The 8,251-nt window shown below is 38.5% G+C and overlaps 1 long non-coding RNA gene across 1 annotated transcript; it reads left to right on the forward strand.

Moving 5' to 3' along the window:
* The first annotated feature begins 2,702 nt into the window (after positions 1–2,702).
* LOC308289666 lies at positions 2,703–7,881 on the forward strand. Its single transcript, XR_013962250.1, has 4 exons — positions 2,703–2,779; positions 4,591–4,731; positions 5,262–5,344; positions 6,507–7,881. It is a non-coding gene; the product is annotated as an uncharacterized lncRNA (long non-coding RNA).
* The last annotated feature ends 370 nt before the right edge of the window (positions 7,882–8,251 follow it).

Here is an 8,251-nt window from a genome sequence, read left to right on the forward strand (position 1 = left end):
AGCAGCCAGGCCCATCATAATCATTCTAACCACTTTATCCATTCATATGTTGGATATCAACAATGGTAGATATACAAGCTCACAGCACATCACTTTCTTTTTTTTTCTTCTTTTTTTATTACATTGCTACGGAGCCCTGGATCGGCCATTCAAGGGTTAAAAAAAAAAAAAGCTACTTCGTGGCCACGAAGTAGTTATTCATGCCCACGAATTACTATATCGTGGGCATGAATAACTACTTCGTGGCCATGAAATAATTAATTCATAGCCACGAAATAGCTTTAATCAAGGGAACGATTAAACGTTTTCGTGGCCACGAATAAGGCGGAGTCTCGGTAGGAGCGCCCGGGTGCTGCAAGAGCCGGTGGAGTGGAGAGCATATGGATTACTCTAGTCTGGACAGCAGTACTGCAGTAACCTTACCAGAGACGAGCACGCTGAAGAGGACCACCTCACATGTAAGTTTGGAGTTGATCATTATTAACTTGATCATTATTAACTTAGTAGTTTGTGAAAGTAGGCTGTTCCAAAACAGAACCATAATAGCAGCCGTGACTGTTTGAAGTCTGTGTTTATGTTAGCACAATGCAGCTAGCTAGCTAGCAAGCTAGTCAGGCCAGTAGTTGCGTTCTGAGGAATCCACTTGAATTACCCAATCGTGCAGGCACTGTTGTGAATCTAAAACAACTCTTTCTTCTCCCCTTGAATCATAAATGCCGTGCCTGTTTGAACAGTTAGCATTAGTGAATGCTAAATGCAGCTAGCTATCCAGACCATTGCATATAGCCTAGCCTACCGGAGGCTAGTTGCAAATAGTTGACGACGTACCAAAAAATAGCCGATCTACATGCTCACAAGACGTCGCGTCGCGACGCGTTGTGAGCTTGTAGATCAGCTATTTTCACATGTCCTACATAGGGTTACAAGTGGACCACCTCACGTTCTTCAAATTGACATAAATGCAGCTAGCTAGCCTGGCCAGTATAGACAATCCACGGAGAGGTGGAACTGTGAAAAAGTACTCAAATGTTTTACTTGAGTAAAAGTATCAATACTGCAACGTTCACAGACAACGTAGTTCCAAGTCAAAGTCCTGTGTTCAAATGTTACTTGAGTAAAAGTACAAAAGTATTGGCATCAAAATATAGTTGGAAGACAAGTAGCCTACTACCAAAAGTACAAGTAGGCTACTGAAAGGTCTGAAAATAGCCGATCTACATGTCGCGATACGACGCGTTGTGAGCTTGTAGATCAGCTATTTTTCACATTTTCCTACACAGGGCTAGAAGTGATTCGTTTATGTTTTATGATTGTAATGTTTGATACTGATCACACTCAGAGCATAAGCTCTTATTGTGAAGTTTGAGATACACGTTATGAGACACCTTATTGTACAAGCACTAGACCGGATGTCAAGTGATCCCCGGTACTCCCAGAGAGACAGTGAATAAACAAGAGCTCCCGCGTTAAGCTAAAAGTTATATTTGTACCTGTGTTATTATATAGTTGGCTATAGTACACGTTGTATATACCATCACAACAATAATTGTATCTGTAAAGTGACTAGTAACTAAAGTTTGTAAATAGTTGTAGTGGAGTAAAAGTACGATATTGGATCCGAGATGTAATGGATTAGAAGTAGGCTACGTGTTTTAATTGAGACATTAGGTTTAGTGGGTTTCAACCTTTTTTCATATCAAGGTACGTTATTGGCAATGAGTCACGGACCACCATTAGATGACATTTAGCCTCATATGTGTTATGTCTCACTGACGAGTGAAGCACAGTTCGATGTGTGTATCATTTGACTAGTGTTGTTTTGCCTGTTGTAATTTGCTGGAATTCTCGGAGATTGATTGATGATGAACGTTGTCACACTGCACTGCTGTTTAGTTGTTTGATATTGATTGATTGATTGATTGATTGATTGATTGAAGACTTTATTAGAAGTTTGCATAGAAAAAGGTTCAGTTACATGACGGTGATTGTTTGATTGAAGACTTTATTATAATGAAAAAGGTTCAGTTTCATGATGGTACAGTTCACTGGTACAAGGTCAACTAAAAGGAGATCCTAGAAAAGCACGTGGATTATTTCCACAGGAAATCTCATATAACATTGAATGACAGACGGATAGAACACAGTACTGTGCAGTAGATCAGTGTTTCTCAAACTTTAACATTTCAAAGTATCCCCTTAAATCTCACTGAATGCCACCCTTTATAAAAAATCTCCAAAACTGGTGCCATCCATTTTGTTTAATTTTACCTTTTTATGTGGGCCAAAATCATATTTTGTACTTAAATTACATATATAAATCTATGCTTCTATCGAAAGCCACACTACCCCTCTTACAAAGGAAAACATGTATATATATATATATATATATATATATATATATATATATATATATATATATATATATATATATATATATATATGTGTGTATGTATATATATATATATATATATATATATATATATATATATATATATATATATACATACACACATATATATATATATATATATATATATATTAATGGTGTCCAAAATAACGTGTTATTAACGAGTTAACGCACTAGCCTATTAACGGGATTAAAAATTTTAACGCAATTAATGCAAATTGTTTTGTTTTTTTTTGCCTTTTTTTTTTTTAACCTTTGAGGCTTCCGTAGCGCTCCCTCTGCGGAGTCTGCGCTCCGCATCTCAGAGTGTCAACATTAGCTAGCCCAGAGCAGCTGCTCAGCTCAAAGTCAGGAACGGAGCTCAAGCTTACTGTGTGTGAGACCATGAGTGTGTGTGTTTGTCTGGAAGCTGGGTTGAATGAATGATGAAAAACACAGTGGAATTACTCATCTACAGGTGCCTTTAGAAAGCAACCTCCCCCTGCTGTTAGCCTGTTAGCAAGTTCGCTAACAGTTAGCCTCCAGATAGCCAGGACTACTGTCTGTAGTAGGCTACAGTATGTTAGCGGCAGCCCCCAGCTGAACACTGTAGGAACGAAATGGTGTGTGTGTGTGTGTGTGTGTGTGTGTGTGTGTGTGTGTGTGTGTGTGTGTGTGTGTGTGTGTTTAGTCAGCATTTGAGCCACAGACCACCATTTGATTAGATTTATTCTCCCAGACCCCAAAAATAAGATCTATAAGGGTCCATTTGGTTTACCAACTCTCCATCATTTAGCTGCAGTGGTGGAAAAAGTACTCACATATTTTACTTAAGTAAAACCAATACTACAATGTAGAGATACTCTGTTTCAATTATAAAAGCCCAGAATTCAAAATGTACTTGAGTAAAAGTATGAAAGTGTTGAAAATAGCAGATCTACAAGCTCACAACGCGTCACGATGCGACATGTTGTGAGCTTGTAGATCGGCTATTTTCAAACAGCCTAAGTATACAACATGGCTAAAGTGGTTCATGTATGTTTTAAATATTATAACTTACCGGTATATCTGAAAAGTAACTAGTAACTAAAGTTTTCAAATAAATGTAGTAGAGTAAAAGTGCAATATTTCGATCTGAGATGTAGTGGAGTAGAAGTAAAAGTATTGGAAAATTGGAAATACTCAAGTAAAGTACAAATACCTCAAAATTGTACTTAAGTAAATGTACTTAGTTACTTTACACCACTGTTTAGCTGGAACCCCCTCAAGGACCACTGGTTGAAAACCAACACTGCCTTAAAATATGTAGTGCAGAGGGGTTATCATTTATAATATAATGAAATAAATAACATTGAGTTTATAATGTATTGGATACATAATAGTATAATTATAAAAAAATACATTTGGATGCATCCTGCACCAAATATACAACATATTATGCAAGTTTGAGCCAATAAAAAATATATTTTTATTATGCGATTAATCGCGCGATTAACTACAGAAATCATGCGATTAATCGCGATTAAAAATTTTAATCGTTGGACAGCACTAATATATATATATATATATATATATATATATATATATATATATATATATATATATATATATATCCTATCATTAGATTTGGGCTTCAATAGAACATGTGTAAGATGTCTTGATCATTATGATATGTTTATGCTCTCAATGGGACTGTGTGTTCTCTAGAGTGCAATGGCCTTTTTTCTTGATCCATTTTTTTTGATAGTGGCCTAGCTGTTTACATTTTGGCCAGGCCTTTTTGCTAACATGCTATAACACTTCCGAGCCTGCCGATCGCTATCAAGGGCTCGGATGGCACGAATGGATGGCACGGTTAGAACGGTGGCATTTTTCCGGTTCGAATGAGTACTTATACTTCGTCTGGGAAGCACGGTAAGTGTATTACCGAACGTGTATAGCTAATGCTAAGGTGGACGGAACCAATGTTCGGCCGGAAGTTCCGGTCTGTGTTTCCCGTCGGACTGTGTTCACCGGTGCTACAGTCAAATCGGTCGTGGCGCTGAGGCTAACGGCTAACGTTTACAGCGATTTTTTTTATATTACAATTGTGTTATGAAAGATAAAACTAATCGATTAGCCTGCACCATCTTGGCTGGGGTGCTCTGCATCTACATATACTATTACATGTACATTAGGTGATGATTTTTTTTCTTCTGCCTCAGAAGACGCCAAACATTGTGTGAACCTCTTCTACATGGCTCCTGACGTTATCCAGAACTGTAAAAGGACGAACGCCGCTGTAATCTTGACACTCCTTTGCCACGGTGCTGCCCATTACCACCCAACGTTGTGCACAAGAGCAGGTCAGTGGTTCAGTCAAATGTATATCAATTGATTCCTCCCCTTACATTTGAGTGTTGTCACTGCTGTTTTATATCCTACAATTACTGTATCATCCAGTATGAATTGAGATCTCATTAGTCATTCTCGTTATTAACCCATTTAGGCCTAGAATTATTGAATGCTTTAACCAGTGAAAAATAGCAGATATACAAGCTCACACAGGTCCTTCACATGAAAAGGTTTGAGCACCACTGACATAGTAGTCTCTCAAGAACAGACTAACTGAGCTCCAGTTAAGTGAAAAGGACCTTTTCTTTGACGATGGCTGGCCAGATTGCTGACAATAGAAACATGGTTTTTTTCCAAAAATCTAAGAAGGATTCAAAAGACACTTATAGAATCGGGTCAAAATTCAAATTTTCACGATTTAAAAAAAATAGCAGATCTACAAGCTCGCAGCGCGGCACTCGGTGCCGCGCTGTGAGCTTTAAACATACGTTTACATTGCCAAAGCAACTGTCTCTTTGTGTCTCTCAACCTCTGCGTGCAGGTCATTGAGGTGGAGGAGGGGTCTCAGGGAAAAGCAGCTGTCATCGCCAGGGACAATTTCGGAAGCACCAAGCACGTGGAGAGGTAAGGTAAAATAATTGGTCTTTGCCTGTGCCAGCTGATAATAACAGTTGATAAGGTAATTGGAGGCTACTTTGTTGAAGCAATAGAGGAGGTTGTGCTTACCCGAGGCTTTTACGCACAGACATGGGTACAGAGAATGCTGTGATAGAGACTTGCAATTGTATTTGCGTCGAAATGAAGATGATAGAGCAGGAGAAAGCAGGTATAATACAGGAAAAAGCACATCAAACCAGAGAATAGAGAGTTGGTAGGACTTATGAGAAGAGAAGGGGTTGAATACTGGATCCAGCTACTCCAGGGAGAACTGAAGGATGAAGGGATCTTCAGTGGTGACTTTGTGGATAAAGCACTCATTCAGTTTTGCTTCATGGCAATTATTCAGGTAAACATTACACCATCACAGCCCATGCATGCCTTGTATGAAAAACGCCCTACATTTGCATACAGGGCCCTGGTTGGCTCGCCTTCGAACTCGAGCACGGAAGTCCGCCCCCAACCGACCAGTTCCAGACCCAATCTTTCTCGGGCATAGAATGGTAGAGGAAGTTAGGCTGGAACAGGGCAAGAGCACCACCAATACTCTACAAATGTCATGCACTCCCCCAGGGACAGCTTACGCATCGCAGGGATGATGTTGCACGCACCACATTTTTGGAATCCTTGTAAGAATGTACTGTCATGTAGGCCAGTGGTTCTCAACATTTTCAGGCCGCGGCCCCCCAAATAATAATTTTAACTGGGGACCCCCCCAACCCTGACGAGCACTAAGAGTTGAGGCATTACATTTTGTATAACACGGTTCTATTGTGAAAATAGCAGATCTACATGCTCACAACGCCTCGCAACACAAGGCGTTGTAAGCATGTAGATCTGCTATTTTCACAATTTCTGCCTCTTATATTTGACAATTTGACCAATGTTTAATTTGTCATTTTAGAGGTATTAAAAAGTCCTTAAATTGTCACTTTAGAAATGTGCAGATACCATCTATACAATCATTTGGGGACCCACAGGTTGTGAACCACTAATGTAGGCTACCTCAGTAATCATCTTGTGATCATCACTAGAATTATTTTCCTCATTAATTCCTGAAATATGACAATTAATCACCCCACATCTTTTTCTCTCTCTCTCTCTCTCTCTCTCTCTCTCTCTGCTGTAGGAGGACTTAAATGAGATCAAGGATGTTTGGAATGCACATCGCATCCAGCCCAGCAAGAACCTCAATGTCCCTTCAGGAATACCAACCAGTTCTTAACTTCAGTTCCATGTGATGAGGACATGTTTGACTTGTGTACTATGGTTATGGAAGAGTCAGGCTTGAGGTTCACAGTTAATAGGTCACAAGCACTTGACTTGTATGTGTTATTAAGGGATATTATCCGCCAACAAATATTCGAGCAGGCTATTGCATTATTGATACTGTTTGTTTCAGTCTAAAGATAACTCAACATGTCATGTCCAGTGGTACTGAGTACTGCTGCTAGAATCGCTGATGTCTACTTGATCACAATCAATTTCAGTAGTATAATAAGACAGCTATTTTGGGACAGACCATTAGGAAAGAACAGATATTCAGCCAGAATCCTGATTTCTCTCTACAGTTTTCTCCTTTGCGATGGTTAGGTGGTTTGTACCGTTTCTCCTTTTACACAAAATCCATCCATCCAAGCTCCATCCGCCTTTCTGTTTTGGCTGCATTGATATTTCCTGTTCCGAATCTGCATCTGACCATTTTTGCAGGTACCTCTTGAGACAACAGTTTTGTTTTCAGCCTTACAATTATGGAGTCTTTCCTGCTCTTGGTGTTAAGGGATCCGTTGGCCTGACGGCAGAAGGCAACTACAGCAAGCCTATCTCCAGCTTTAGGGATGTATTTAGCAAGGTCACCATCCGTCATGGCAGGGATTACAGACGCATACATTTTTACTTAACTTGAGTATTTCCAATTTCCAATACTTTTACTTCTACTCCACTACATCTCGGATGCAAATATTGTACTTTTACTCCACTACATTTATTTTAAAACATTAGTTACCATTTACTATACAGATATACATTTTAATATAATAAAGCACACATTAACCACTTAATTAATTACACATTAACCACCCCTATTTTACCTTTAGGCTAGCTCATCTACAAGCTCAAGTGAGTTAGATCGGCTATTTTCAAATACCGGTAGCCTATGTATACAATAGGGCTTAAGTGGTTAATGCATGTTTTATAATAATTTAGATCTGCAAAGTAACTACCGGTGCCAACTAAAGCTTTCTAATAAAGTACAATATTTGTCTCAGATGTATTGGAAATACTCCAGTAAAGTACAAATGCAAGTAAATGTTCTTATTTACTTTACACCACTCATGTCTAGTGATTCAAAATGTAATTTGGAAAAACAAGTTTTAAAATAAAACCACAAGATCAACCAGCCAATGTATTGCATTTTATTCAGTAATAGTTATGGTAGGCCTAGTCATTTTCTACATTTCCATTCCCCTATTTGTATTCTTTAAGATTGTTAATACAACTGTAATAGATTTAATTATTCTTGTAATGTGTTCCTTCTATAGCCTTTACTTTTGAGAAAGACAGGACTAAATGTCTCATGTGAATGAATACATATTTTGCCATGTTTATTACCATTAAATAGCATGTACGATTCATTTAGGATGTTATTCTTGGGAGATGGCTCATGAAATAGCAGTATTCTGCCAGTCAAATGAGACACATGCTAAATGTGCAGATACCCCGTATAGGCTGTTTATTTACTGTTGAGTGAGAAAACAATGTTGCACATTAAGAAACTGACAGCTGATCAGATGTTTTCAGGGATGTAGACATTATTTTGGATCAATAAAAAATAACTACACTTCAAGCAAAAAAGGCTATTGATTACATCAATAA

The sequence above is a fragment of the Nannobrachium achirus genome (genome assembly GCF_963921795.1).
Source record: "Nannobrachium achirus genome assembly, chromosome: 8".
In the NCBI taxonomy this organism is placed as follows: domain Eukaryota; kingdom Metazoa; phylum Chordata; class Actinopteri; order Myctophiformes; family Myctophidae; genus Nannobrachium; species Nannobrachium achirus.